The sequence below is a fragment of the Argiope bruennichi genome, chromosome 9, assembly GCF_947563725.1.
Source record: "Argiope bruennichi chromosome 9, qqArgBrue1.1, whole genome shotgun sequence".
Lineage (NCBI taxonomy): Eukaryota > Metazoa > Arthropoda > Arachnida > Araneae > Araneidae > Argiope > Argiope bruennichi.
This window is the reverse complement of record NC_079159.1, coordinates 58,955,343-58,970,550: the sequence shown is the minus strand read 5'-3', so window position 1 is coordinate 58,970,550 and position 15,208 is coordinate 58,955,343. Positions and strand designations below refer to the sequence as shown.

Below are 15,208 nucleotides of genomic sequence, written 5' to 3'. Positions count from 1 at the left end.
ATTAGTAATTTTAAAATTATATTGATATCCGTTAGATTTAGTTGATACTTAATTGATATTTAGTTATTTGTTATATAATCTTTATTTTTTAATTTAGTTAAAAGAGAAGAAGAATTTCACAGGAGAATTAAAAAAAAACCCGTATATTCCTGGAAATATAGAGAGCAGTATAATGCAATGCTTGTGGTGTGAATCTTTATGTAAAATAAGACAAAAAAAAAAGAAGTAACAACATATACTCAACATGCAGTCTCCCCTTTGGGAACATATCTATCAGAGGAGATATCACACACTAAGTCAGATATAAATACTTATATTTCTCACATTCTATTGTGCCATTAAAAACAGTTTATTTACTTCTTACAAATATGTAATTATATGCTAAATTAATCCGTCTGAATTATTCTTTACTGCAATTATTTTTTTTATTCTATGGAAAGCACCAATTTAGGGGAAATTTCAGAAAAGGGCTGGGATATAAATCATACACTAAATTATAAATCCTGGCTTCATGACAAATGATAGTCACTTTCAATTCATGTAAATCGGCATGTTGTTTTTATCTTAACTGCTTTCCGAGTCATCAACTTTTGCAAACTATCTCAACCTTCTTATCAATTTGCATATTAAGCTCCTACTAAAAAGAGATCTCGCCAAGTAATAAAACTGATTTTGTATTTTTATTTTCACCAATTACACGACAAAATGCTGGATTTAAGTCACAAAATTTTGCAAAAATTTATTTTAAGGGCGATAATCTGAATTACCTTCTTTTACTTTTCATTGATTAAAAATTATCAAAATTTTAGTATTTTCTCATGACAACTATCAAAAATACTTCAGAACAAAAACAGTCTGAAAATTCATAAAGGATATTTTTCCTGCTGCCAGTTAATTGCTGCATATACTTTTCTCTAATTTTATAGAATTCTAGAAAATGTTTCTAGATACATCTTACAGCACTACTTTTCATGGTTTTAATACTGTTATTAAAGTGAATCTTTCATTCTTGATGACTTAGTTACATTTGAAAATCATCTACGTTTAAAATCGTCTGAAAATTCATAAAGCATCTTTTTCCTGTTGCCAGTTAATTGTTGCATATACTACTTTTCTCTAATTTTATCGAATTCTAGAGAATGTTTTTAAATATATCTTACAGAATTGTTTTCATGATATTGTTACACTGATTTTAAAATGATTCTTTTCTATTCTTGATAACATGGGTATGAAACGTTGACTTGTTATTTGTATATAGAGTAAATTACTTTTTAAAGCATCGTTTCAATACATAATTTTAACTTTGTTATTATTAAAGTTCTTGTGTGACTTCGGAGATCAGCAGGAATGAATTTATTTTCATAGTTCGTCCATTTCAACCATTGCTTCTCTGTCCTGTAAGATGCGATAATATAGTTTAAAGAATGCATAAAAATATATTATCGCTCTTTTAACTTTTTTCAGTTGAAGTTTTGTATTCTTAACAAAAGCAACAAAGCTTTATTAAATTCACATATAATTTAATTTTTTTAACGAATAAAAGGAGGCATATTTTTTAAAAACTAAAACTCTCTAAAATAATATAAAAATAATAAAACATTTTAAATTTTTCAAAAAAAAATGTGAGATGATGAATGAGTGTACTTTTTATCATTATATATTTAATGAATATTTTTCGATTCATCAAGCAAATTATTTTGTTAGTTGAAATTATATCCCAATTTTTATTAAAATACAAATTTTTTTTGTGAGATGACAGACGAAAAGAATTGGGACGATGCATAATTAAATGACTAAAATTATTTTTATGAAATTGATAGATTTTTTAATTGTTTTAAACAGTTTAAAATGAGCAGATTTTTTAAAACTGAAGCTCTCTAAAATAATATAAAATTTGCGAAACATTTTATATATTTTAGAAAAAAAATATTGGACAGTGAATGTTTACTTTTTTTCTCATATATTTTACGAATATTTTTCAATTCCTACTATTAATTCCCTCTCTCCCTATATATATTTATTTATATATCTTGTTCCAATTTTCAATCTTAAAATACTTTTTATTCATTCACAGTTCAAATACAATTTTTTAAATTTGTAGTGGATGACACTTGATGTTAATGCCTTTTTTTTCAAATGTTAATTCATTAATTAAATTTAATTAATTCCGTCTACCATTTTTCCAAACCCGATATTATCACCAAAAGGTAGCTTTGCACTAATAACCACAAATTACTTTTCATTAAGACGGCGCCAAGGGATTGGCGCATTGTCACGAGCGTTGAAAGGTTACGGAATAATCCCAAAATACTTTTCGAAGTAAATTGAAAGTTTCTCAAAGTATTTATTTTGTGCACATTTCGAAGTTCTAGAACTTTTAAGGTCACAATAAAAAAACAATCGCTGGATTCTAATAAATAATGCCTTCAACTTAATCTGAAATTTTTTGATACTTACTTTTTGATAATTATTTAATAAAAAGTAGCTGAAATAAAAATTTTCTTTATTGATCTAAGTAGGAAGTGAATAAAAAAAATTTTCTTTATTATTTGTTCGATTCAACACGCACATTTATTGATTAGTTGAAATTTTATCCTTATTTGGATTAAAATGCGAATTTTTTTGTGACAGACGAAAATAATTGACAAGGTACATAGTTAAAGGACTAAAACTAGTATGAAACTCCTAAAATAATGCAATTTACATGTCTAAAAAAATAAAAAAAGTTATCAAAAATTGATGGGGAATAATTAAACATAGTTATTCAAAAAAGAGTTGATTAAATTTTTCACAAACTGTCAAATAAGCTCGTTGCTAAAGGCAGGTAGAAAATTTAATAACACATTTCTTCAAAACATGCTCTTATTAATACACTATTATTATTTTCATTTTTAGTGTATAATTTATCAATATTTATAATAAATAATCTATCGTTTGCCCAAAGACACCTTGGGAGTTCGCCCCGATGAAAAGGGACCTTAAGAGACGGCAGAAAAAAATATTGGCAGAATCCGATATCACACCAGCTTATTGCCGATGTCTCGGAGATACGGACGAGTTTTACCCGATCATTGCGATCATTGGTCAGTGATTTAACGACCACTCTTGCTTCTGGGGTTCTTTATTTTTGAAACATATTGGAAGAGACATTTTTAAAAACTGTTATTTTCTGAAATACTATAATATTGTAATTAAATTAATTATATTATAGTATTATATCATAGTAACAAATATAATACTATAATTGTAATTAATAAATGGGTATTATTTTTTGATAATAAGTATTAAAAATAATACAAATCATTTTTTTAAATTTTTAGTGTATAATTTATGTATAGTTAGAATAAATATTAGTTTGTTTTCAATATTTTCTATGTTTCACTATCAAATTGTGTCTCTGTTATGGATTAACAGATGGTTAATTGTGTTCAAAACTTTGTTAAATTCATCAATTAACTGATAATTATGTTAAAGAAATGAATTATTATCACAAATATACAAATACACAACATTTATAACGTACTAGGAAATGAATAAAAAATCGACTATGAAACTTCTCAGAAACCTCACAAAAATCAATTTAAATAAAGGCGAGCAAAATAAGAAGCATTTAAGGAGACTATCAGACGAGGCGAAGATATTTATTCTTAGCAACTGGCGGGACAGCGAAAGCCCCGGCGGCTTTCGGATGACGGAACAGCGAAGGGCGACGTCAATCAGCTGGCGGGAGGGGATCTCCCACCTTTTGCGCCCCGCTCCCGGAATGGTCGGACCCACACGCCCTCTCGCGCCCCTCAGATCGTTTGCGGAACATTTTAGGGGTGGACAGGAATCGTCTGCCAACGCGGCTTCTAACGGAATTACGGAGATCCCGCTCCGCCGTGTGGTTTTGTTTTGTATAAAAGAGGATCGACCGTTTTCTAGAAAATCGTTTTCATTGTTGGAAGATTGTTGACGTTTCGATTTGTTTTTGCTTACAAGACGCGAAAGATAAAGAAAACTTTGAAAAAGGTATGTGAATTTTATTTGTTTATTTATTTAAAATTTATGTGGATATCTTTAAGAGGAATGAAAAATAAAATAATGAGTTTGTTCTGATGAACGGATATCTCATTATTTCGAAGAATGAGATAATTCATAATCTTAACATTATTTTTCAAATATTGCTCTTGTCACCTGATTGGCTAATGTAACAAAATAAACTCAAAATTTCTGTAACATTCTTCTGTGAAAGTTAACATAACTTCTGTTCATAAAAATATGAAGGTTTATTAACTTTCCATTGTCATTGTTATTCCATATAATTTACTCTTCAAATGTTTCTTGTTATTCTTAAAAAGTATTTCAAAAGTGTGTATAATTTATTTTCAATAATGCTGCAATTAAAAGAAAAAAAAAATTTCATTTCTTTCTTCGTTTTCTGACTTTGAAATAATGAAATTAGAAACACGCGGACTGAAGTTCTTTGCTACTTTATTTAACGATTTTTCTTTAATATACTAAAAGTTTATTAGCAATGCTGTAAAAAATTATTCGTTTTAGAAAGTTCCTGAAATTTTTGTATGATGTTGAGCTTCGATTAACTCTTGTGAATATATTTATTGTTATCCCTATATCTGAAACCAGGATATAAGCATTTTTCTTCTCTTTTTTTATTACATTTAGAAGGTATTTTTTTTAACATTTTTTGTGATAATATATTTATTTTCCTCATTTTTTTAAAAAAAGGATAAACTTGGTCATCTGTTTATGGAGCAAGTTATAATGGAGTTGAATTAAATGCTCATCTCATTTTTCCATGCAATCGTAAGTTAAATCGCACGTGCTTTTTATTTAATTCTACATTAACCGCCTATGATGATTGGCTGATTCATCAGAAACATCGGATTAGTTTCATTTAAATCAAATTTATCTTATTCCTGACTTAAACTTCAATTTGGATTAAATATAAAACCTTTATATTCTCGTAACCTTGCACCTGTTTTCTTTATTTCTACTTGTTTAATTCTTTTGGAAGTAAAATTTTCTGAAATTCCTGCCACATGTCCTTATTGTCCAATACATTAAGAACTTAACATTGTTCGTGAACGGTGATTTAATTTTACTCCCTTTAATTAATAAAAACATCATCAGTAAGTTTAAGAATTAAAATAGCGTGTCTATTTAATTTGAAATTTTTCATTTTAGAAGTACACATTATGCCACACAAGATGACTTGAAGATTCATTTTAAATGCATTTAAGTATGAACAAATACCACTCAAAATATAATGCTTAATAACCCAGAGAGCGTTATTTATAGATTGAGCAAAAAAATGAAGAGAAAAAAAAATTTATTAAAATATTTCCAAGAAAGACCATCCCAAAATTATATCGTCAGTAATGGAAGAAAAATAAATTTTTAAATTTTTGTAAAACATGAAAACGGTTTAAATTTCTTTGCAACAATAAAAAATATTATTTCAAACATTGCATAAAACTATGTTTAAGAAATTTTCAAAAATTCAAGAAAATAAAATTTTACTTTAATGAATTGATATCATTAAAAAGAAAAAAGTTAATGTAACTTTTTTTTTGCGTGACCATATTTCTTATACTTATTAACAAAAAAGGCAAATCTGCTTTTAATTTTATTTTCTAATTCCGAAAACACCATTTTTTGTACTTATTTATTTCTCTGTGACTTCAATAATTTAAAACGTATCGAGTTAGACGAAGAAAAGTTAGTATATGATCTTAAAACCAAATTATATTTCATCAAATATTATGTCTTATTAAATTTCGAACGGAATATATTCACAGGAAATATTTCTGCATGTTTGCCCATTTGCGTGACGAGAGAATCGTCGAAAAGAAAGTGTTAAATTAATAAAATGTAGTATGTAATTTTATTACCAGAATTTCAGATCTGCATCAAATTTTGGATAAAATCTCAGAACAAATTGACCATCTGTCGGTCCATTTATTCATTTGTATATAAAAATGACAAAATAAAGGTGTAACGATTAGATAAAGAAAATTTTATACGCAGGCGTCTAACTAAATTTTAAATATATGCACACACACACACACAAACATATATATATATATATATATATATGTGTGTGTGTGTGTGTGTCTACTCAGTCTTTCATCTCTTCAGTGGGTCGAAAAACTGAGGACCAAGCATACTTGGAAACTAAACATTGAGAGTTCCGCGTTGGGCTGACCACCTAATCGGGACATATGCCTTGCACCTCAGGGCCTTCGGTCAAGTGACCGATATGGACATTATAGGTCTTGGCCCACATGGGCTGCCGTGCCATTTTTTTAGTATATATATATATATATATATATACAAAAGTATTAGAATCAAGTTAATAGGAAAAACAAAAACCAAATAAAAATTAAACCAAAAAAAATTATTAAAAATTTTAAAAAAGAATCCGGCCTGAAGACTTTTTCAAGGGTCACCCTCAGGCAGGGATTCAAATAAAGGGATTTTTTCTGTGAGTACATACAGACATTAAGTCTAATAATGATTCCTCGTGACCCGAAAATCCCCCGAAATTATGCTCAAGAGATATACCATTTTAACAGAAAGGAAATACAAAATAACAAATTAGAAAAAAAAAACCACAAAGTAAAAATACAATAAAAACAATAACAATAAAAACAAAAACAGCATTAAAATTAAAATTAAAAACGAAAAGGCCAGCACATACCATCCAACAGTGAAGGAAACTTTAAACAATCGATTGTGATTTCCTGTTTTTGAAAGTTAACGGTAAATTATGTAAACAGAGGTAGGCACCCAGCGCCATCTATTGAGTGATCCAATATGCAAGTAAATTTCTATTTTTATTTAAGCCAAAAGATTAATCCCAAACCATACCTTGTTTAATTAAAAAATTGACATTACAGTAATTTCTAGGAAAATCATTTTTAATTAAATTTTTAAGGAGGATATTTGATGCTTCAATATAAGAATTTTTAATATTGCAAACCCTTTTGATCCTGTTAACTTGTGAGAAAATTAGATTTTTGAAAATTTTAGAGTTTAGATTGAATGGTAGTTACAAAGTTTTGTTATTTTAAAGTTGAAATCATCCCTTTTATCGTATATACCAACTATTGTTTTATCATTAGCAATTTCGATTTTTAAATCCAGAAAGGTAACCTCAAGTTGATTTATATTTGTATCTTTTAGAATTAAATCTTTTGGATAGCAATTAGTAATAATATTAGTATTGTCGAAGTTAATCAAAAGTAGGTCATCAATATATCTCCACCCGTTTATTAAATTATATTTAATTATTTTTTTCTCATAGTAATGTAGGAAAATATTAGCTAAAGCACTTGAGAAAGCTGTCCCCATTGGAATGCCCTTGACTTGTTTATAAAAATTAATACCATTAAACACGTAATTTTCAGTAATATTAAAATTACATAACTCAAGCCAGTTATTTTTAGGAATGATATTTTCATTTAAATATTCATCATATATAAAAGTGCAGACCTTTATTAATTTTTCATGAGGTAGATTAGTGTATAAATTTTCGAAATCAAAAGTATTAAGTTTATTAATGTTGTTATCTTTAAGAAAATCCAATACTTCTTTGTTACTAGAAATAATAAAGTTGTCTTCATTTTTTATTTTGTCCAGGATAATTTTTAAGTATTTAAAGAAATGTTTACCCGTATAGTAATTATAACTACCAGTGCTACAGGTTACGAATCTGAATTTTAATGGATTTTTATGAAATTTAACTGTTGGGAATAAATAAGGATAGTTAAGAGAGCAAGTCTTAGTTTTGGTTTTTTTTTGCGAAAGCTAGCATTCTTTTATCTAATTCCTTTTTCCCGGTGTTCTTTAACATATAAGTTGCATTAGAGTTATATTCATTAATTAAAAGTTCTTTATAATAATATTTACAAATTAAACAGAAATTATTTGCTGATTTATCTATTACTGTAATAACAAATTTTTCTTTAAAATTTTTTATTTCATTTTTTAATGTTTTACTAAAATAAATCCCACGTTCTTTAGATCTGTCAAAATCAGTATTCAATTTTATTTTAATTTCCTTTAAAATACTCACTTTCCATTCCCCGAAACCTTCCGCAGGCCAGTGGTATTTTCTAGATAATTTGGCAATAAAAATATCCAAATCATTACCAATAGAAATCAAAATTTTGTTATGGTTTATTTTTTCTCTTAATCTAAATTTTGTTCCTCTTCCCATCAAATCTCTTAAAGAGTTGGATTCAATAATTTTTAAATTACCTGTAATAATATGACCTTTATCAATATCTATAAAATCTTTATATTTTTCCTTGTTACAGTAACAATCTGTTTTATTTATTTTATCTAAATTTTTGCTATAGTAATTATAATTACAAATTTTTTTCTTTAAAGTTGAAGTGTAACTAAACGCTATTGATACATTAGTTTTATCTGCAAGAGGAAAAAAAATATTATTATTATGTATAATTTTGGGTAATTTTAGATATTCGAAGTAAATATCCAAGAATTTAATCACACAGTATTCTTTGTAAACATTATTTTTATTATTAAAAAGTAAATCGTTTTTTCCAATGTTAAGTTTACATTTAATAAGATCTAGAATAATACATTTAGTGTACGAATTTTTAAACTCTAATTCCCCGAATTTATTATTTAAAAACCATTTCATTTTATTATTTCTAAGACCAAAAATGTATTTCCTAATTCTGTGAATGTTTTCACTATTGGGTTCCAGATTACAGTAATTTTGAAATTCCTCAAATATAATTTGAAAATTGCCTCCTTTCCCTTTACCTCTTTTAAATCTTTTAGAAAAGTTATCTTTATTTAGAAAATTTTTAAAAATGTTAAATTTGTTATAAATGCAATTATTGTTTAAATCTGCATAACCTTCCCCATTTAATTTACTATTGAGACCATAAGGAAATAAAGTTTTCAGGTTGTAAATATAAATGTTTTCCAGATCTAATCTTTTGTTTAATTCGTTAATATTGTCTTCTAGAATGTAGATATTAATATTGTTAAAGTTATGGTTTTGAAAATGCTCCAGTTCGAAGTCAGTGGTCCTATTTTTTATGAAGATTTTTATATCGGATCTGTGATTGTTAATTCTTAAATTAAGCTCGGTGCTAGTTTGGCCAATATATTTTAAATTACATTCTGAACAATTAAGGAGATAAATCAAATTTTTGTTTTTACAGAATGTTTGTAATTTTGAGTTTTCATTTTTGATCTGTTCCTTATCTGCCAAAGGACATGTCCTACACTTTCCGTTTCCACAAATTTTATATTTTTTTGTATTTTTAAGATTTTTTAAACAAAACAATTGTGTCATATATATATATATATATATATATATATATATATATATATATATATATATATATATATATATATATATATATATATATATATATATATATATATATATATATATATATATATATATATATATATATATATATATATATATATATATATATATATATATATATATATATATATATATATATATATATATATATATAATATATATATATATATATATATATATATATATATATATATATATAATATTAAAAAATTGGAAATTTGAAAGATTGTTTTGATTTTTTTGAAATCATTTGAAATGAATGGTTTCGAAATTTTGAAATCATTCAAAAACAGGTCGAAAACGTATTCTTCCTTCTTTTCATTATTATATTAAAATTAAACATATGCTCTTTATACTGTCATATACAAGAATTAGGGATGAAAACGGGCCTTTTGGTCTCGTAATAATGCGATGTAATATATTTCAAACTTAATATAGCGCACAAATTTAAGAAGTAGATTAAAATATTAAGTATTCCTGCATTGAAAAGTAACAACCAAAAAGCATATATTGATCAATTGATTAAAAGTATTTTAATTATTATAAAACTTTAATCGAGTTGATTAAAATATTCATGAAATTTCAATATTAATAGTTAAGGCCGGTGCAAGAAAATGAAAGCGTATAAATAAGAAGGAACAATTCGAAACCATTCAGCATTTAATCAAGGAGAAAGCTCTAAATCCCTTATTTTTAAAGGTAAGATCAATTTGTGTAGAAATTGAATAGTTAATCTTTCATCAATATTTGCATTAATATAATATTTATCCTTTGAAACAACAAAAAGGATACTGAACGTTAACATAATATTTAATTTTCTCTTAAAACAACAAATAAAACAACTCGGGTGTGTTTTTAAGGAATACAATTTTTTATTAATGAATTATTTCATGTTATATAATGTTTGCATCAAAGCTTTCTATCTCATTTCTTCGCTAAAAATACTTTGTTCTCAAAATTTACAAAAAATGGTGAAATGCTAAGCTGAAATCATATTTTAAGAGTGAAAATATATCGTTATAAATCGGTAAAACTACTTTCCTTCAGTTTCAAAAGCATTGCTGAAACGAGAGATTTATAGCAATTTTAATGGAAGTCTAATTCAATTAACCCCGAATTTTGAGGACATTTGACAAAAAATTTTAGAGCCTCAAAAATGAGACCTCTGGTTTATGGTGATGTATTTATGCAATCCGGAGATTCTTACAGAAATTTCTATGCTTTTTGGAAAATTTATTTAAACGCTAGAATTTGGAGCTTGTCGCCAACGTGATTTCACTTTTGAGGGAATTGATCGTAGAGCGACCTCTCTAGCTGTTCGTTCTCTGCGGTTTAACACTTAGTGACTTATGAGTTATTTGTACCTGACAAATACTGTTCTTTGCGTACACCTAGAAATTGTTTTCTCTTCCTGTGCTTTGTAATTTCATGAAGTAAGACATTTTTATACGTTAATATGTATGCCAGGCTTTTTGTACCGTAAATCGTACATCGCCAACTATTGCCGTAAAGGTATATGTTTTTTTTAATTATCAAGATGATTTAATTAAATTCAGTTACATTGACATCCCGGGTGAAAACAACACTTGTTTTTTTTTTGTGGGAGAGGAGTTCATAATTTTGAACTCATGTCAGATGACAAGGACCTTACCAGAATTGGCCTTACTTTCCACATTTCCACAAGCCAAAGAGAAGATATTAGTGTTCATCGGTTCTGCATATACAACGGATTTCTTGGGGTATCGAATTAGGAACCTCCAACTTCGTGACGGAGACCTCAGCCTTATTTAAAAGACTAAATGCGCGTATGTAAAATAATTATTTTATAAATTTTTTTATTGATATTTACCCACATTCTGAATGAATTAGAATTAGCGTACGGTAATTAAAATTTCTGTTACAATTTTCTCTTGTATCTGTCTAATTGATTCTATTTCAATATATTCAGTGCCTGTGAAATAAAATAATTTGATAAACTTTGTATTGCATTTCTTAAACTACTTAGAGCCAAAATTGATACAGTTCTTGAATTTAAATTTAAATTATTCTCTAATAAAGTTAGTTCTGTAACATTTATTTTGCTTACTAAAAGAAATATAGTATTGAAAAAAAATGAAACATTTCAATTGTCTACAGGATTTTATTTCTTCTATGCATAAGAAATCATCCAAAAGTAAATAAAGATATAAATGATGCTTCCGAATAGAATTTCAAAACCTCCCTTCCCCTTCGTTCTATGCATGAATAATTTATTTGCCTTCTTCAGAGCGAAACAGTTGAATAAAACGCAAAGATTATAAATTCTTTTTCGCACGTAGAATGCCGTGGATAATGAAATGCAAACGTTACCTTTCGATTCTTACAATTTAATATCGTCTGCCATTATTTTTAAATATGAATTTTAAAGCTGGCATTCGAGTAACAAATTCGTATAAAAGAAATGTTTAAAAAATATACTAGCTGAATGCGTGCCTTACGTAAAAGTATTTCAAAGACCAAGCGCTCAATTAAATTTCTGTGGCTGGCTTTGAGGGATTTTCTGTATTTTCAATATTTATGTGATTCTTTTTCCTCGAGGGAGATGCTTTTTTAAAGAGTGCAAATGCAATAAAGCTGTGAAAATAGAATTTTCTAAAACCAAAGGTACGGTTTCTATCTTTTTTGTTCTCTTCCTTTCAAACGGAATGTTTTTTGAATCCAAAGATTTTTTTTTCTTCTTCTCCAGTTAAAATTACATTTTCTCCTTTTCTTTGGTTTCGTATTTGAAAGGGGGAAGTATGAAGCACAGTGGAAAGGTTTTTGGACAATGAATACTGCCTTTTTCAGTTCGTGTGAAAAGGAACGAAACTCAAACCTGCAGACGATCCGTGCTAATCACGCACAATGGGACATTCCATTAGTAGAAAACTCCCGCGGGAATCGGTGTTCGTTTTGTTTTGGAAACATAACGTTTTTGTTTTACTTCCCGCATCTGTACTTCGCGAGTCCCACGAGACTCGGCGTTCTTCTAAACAAAATTTTAAAAAAAATTTAAAGGAGGAATGTTCTTTTTACTTCTGAAAAACACGAAGACGTGCTTAGCTTTTTAAAGGATTTCCACAAATAAATTAAGGAACGTGTTTGTTCCAATAATATTTTTTTCAACAAAATTCAATTACAAGGATGCTTGGCTTTTTAAAGTGATTTCCAAGTGAATATAAAAGTGTTTGTTTTAATATTTTAAATTATTTCGAGTAAAACACAAGGTTTAACATGAAGCTGAATTTTTCAAAATTGATTATTGAATATTTAAAAGAGTGGATGTACAAAAAATCAGAATTCTATTCTAAATTTAGTAAGCCTTTTTTTACTTAATGCCTAAAACGCGTCTATTTTTTTTATATTATTTAATAAAATAACTTCATAAACAGTCCTGTGTTGGTTTTCATTTGTATATTGATGATACAATTAAACAAGATTTTGCGTTGAACAAAGTAGCAGGTCAATAATATAAAGTGGTTTTTGATATTTGTAGCTTACATGAATATTATTATTAAATTTTTTAAGAAAATTAATTCTAAAAATTATTAACAACAATCTTTTATTGTCTTTATAATCTTTTATTGTCAGAAAATTCATCGGGAAATACTCGTATAGAATTTTAAGTATCTGAGTAATATAAAAGGCCATTTTTAAATAAAAGTTCCTGTAATTCTAATAATTATCAACCACAATCAACACATTTATAATCTTTTGTTGCCAGAAAATTCAAAGGGAAATACTCGCATCGAATTTTAAATATCGGAGTAATATAAAAGGCCATTTTCAAATAAAAGTTCCTGTAAATGCTTTATAGTGTTTACAATGAATTAGTTACTTCTGTATATTATCTTATAAATACTAATCTTTATTGGGTTCATTCTTAATAATAAATAATATTATTACGAATCTGTAACCTTGCTTTCCAGAGCAGTTATTTTTAATGTGAAGGAAGAGAGTTTTATTGATATTTAATAGGTGCCAAATCAATAATTTACCTCTTGGTAACAAATTTGGGGCAAAAAGTTCCATAATCTACTGGAATTTCGGTAATATTTCAATTAGGCTCAAAGATACTTTATTCTTCTAGAAGCTTCTTTGCCCCGTCACAGAGACTATAAAATTCCAAGAAGAATCCCGATAAATTCAAGTGATAACCGAGTAGGGACAAGGAATAATGGAAGTGAATATTCTTTTTGAAGCGTTAATCCTGAGAAAATTATGTGCGCCTTTTATTACTGCGATTGTTTAGTGTCTATTAGTTGCTTATGATCAATGTTTTTTACAAGTTTGTTTCGAACTTTTACATCTGTGTTTTTGTACTTGTGTTTCGAGTAGAATAAAGCAGCATTATTCTGTACTGAAAGTGCTGGACATTTTATGGTACACCCACCGAAAAGATTTTTCATAGTAATATATTCAAAAACTATATATTTCAATTTTTTCTTTACATAAATCTAGCATCAAAAAATGTAAATGAAAAATTAATTTCCTACAAGATTATATGGTTCTTATATTAACAATTTATTCAGATTTTAAAAAAAGCATAAATAATGTTTAAAACATTTTGAAAAAAACTTCACGTGTATTTCATTCGAAGCATGAATATTTTATTCATGTTAACAAAATAAAAATAACGAATATAAATGAAAAAATAATTTTTTAATTAATTTCTATCTATTTTCTTACCGGTGAAAATATTCATAATATGATGATAACGTGAACTTTCGAATCGAAGAATATATTTCCGCATGCCATTATTTCTACGTGGGACTTATTATCGATGATATTTACATGATAGCAGTAAATAATTCGAACGAAATAAAGTCAGACTGAGTCCGTTCTATAAATACGCCAGTCCCAAAAGTTACATTAGATTTCAGTAGGTTCACAAAATATTCTGTATTTTCCATATAAACGTGCTATTTTCCTCAGGCAGAAAATTTTTTATAAGACTGGAGCTAGAATAAATTTACGAAAATGGAATTTTCGAAACCAACTGCGCATTTTCCCCAGCAAATAAATATAAATATAAATAATATTTTAATGAAGAACTTTTTGAGAACATGCAAATGAAGACTTTTTGGCATCATTTGGAAATATGAATATTTTATTAATGTTAAAGAAATGATAAAATAAAATGAAGGCCACCATGTTAATTTTTTTTTACCAAATAAATAAAATCATGCAGAGTCGCTGCGAGCATCATCTTTCAATTCGAAGATAATGCATTTATTTTTATAAATCCTTATTTAAAGATGCCTTACTCACATTTCAATAATAAATAATTCATATAAAATAAAAATGTAAAATGGTGCAGTCTGAGTCCATTAGGTTAAAATGCCAGAATCCCAAGAGCTTCATTATATTTCTCTGGATTTTTTCAGCAGTCACCTTTATTATTACATACATGCTACTTTGTTTTTGCACGAGTTCTTTAAAGCTATAAATGCAATAAATTCATGAAAATAGAATTTCTGCAATCGAGCATGCTTTGTATTTTTTTCTGCCTTGAAAGATATGATGTTATGACAAAAAACCTTGAATTTTTAGACAAAATAGTTCTTGTTCCTGTGTTGGCTTTTTATTTGAAGTAATGAAGATAAAAACACAATATAGCATCTTTTTTACAATTCGTGCGAAAATAAAAATTTAAGTATGAGAACAACCCATGCTTTTCAACCTCAAAGTAACTTTATTTGAATTGAAAATACCCATTGGTTTCGTTGTTTATTCTGTTATGAACAATAATATTAAAAGAAATTTTTTGCTCCACTGTTATTAACAATGTTTATATTTTGCAATTTCCAA

At 27.1% G+C, this 15,208-nt stretch overlaps 1 protein-coding gene across 1 annotated transcript in view; it reads left to right on the top strand.

Moving 5' to 3' along the window:
* The first annotated feature begins 3,830 nt into the window (after positions 1 to 3,830).
* LOC129985354 (CUB domain-containing protein 2-like) overlaps positions 3,831 to 15,208 on the top strand; it is a 182,597-nt gene continuing 171,219 nt past the window's right edge. Inside the window, exon 1 of the mRNA XM_056095356.1 lies at positions 3,831 to 4,011. The gene's annotated coding sequence lies outside the window, so the exon portion shown is untranslated. The remainder of the gene's footprint in view (positions 4,012 to 15,208) is intronic.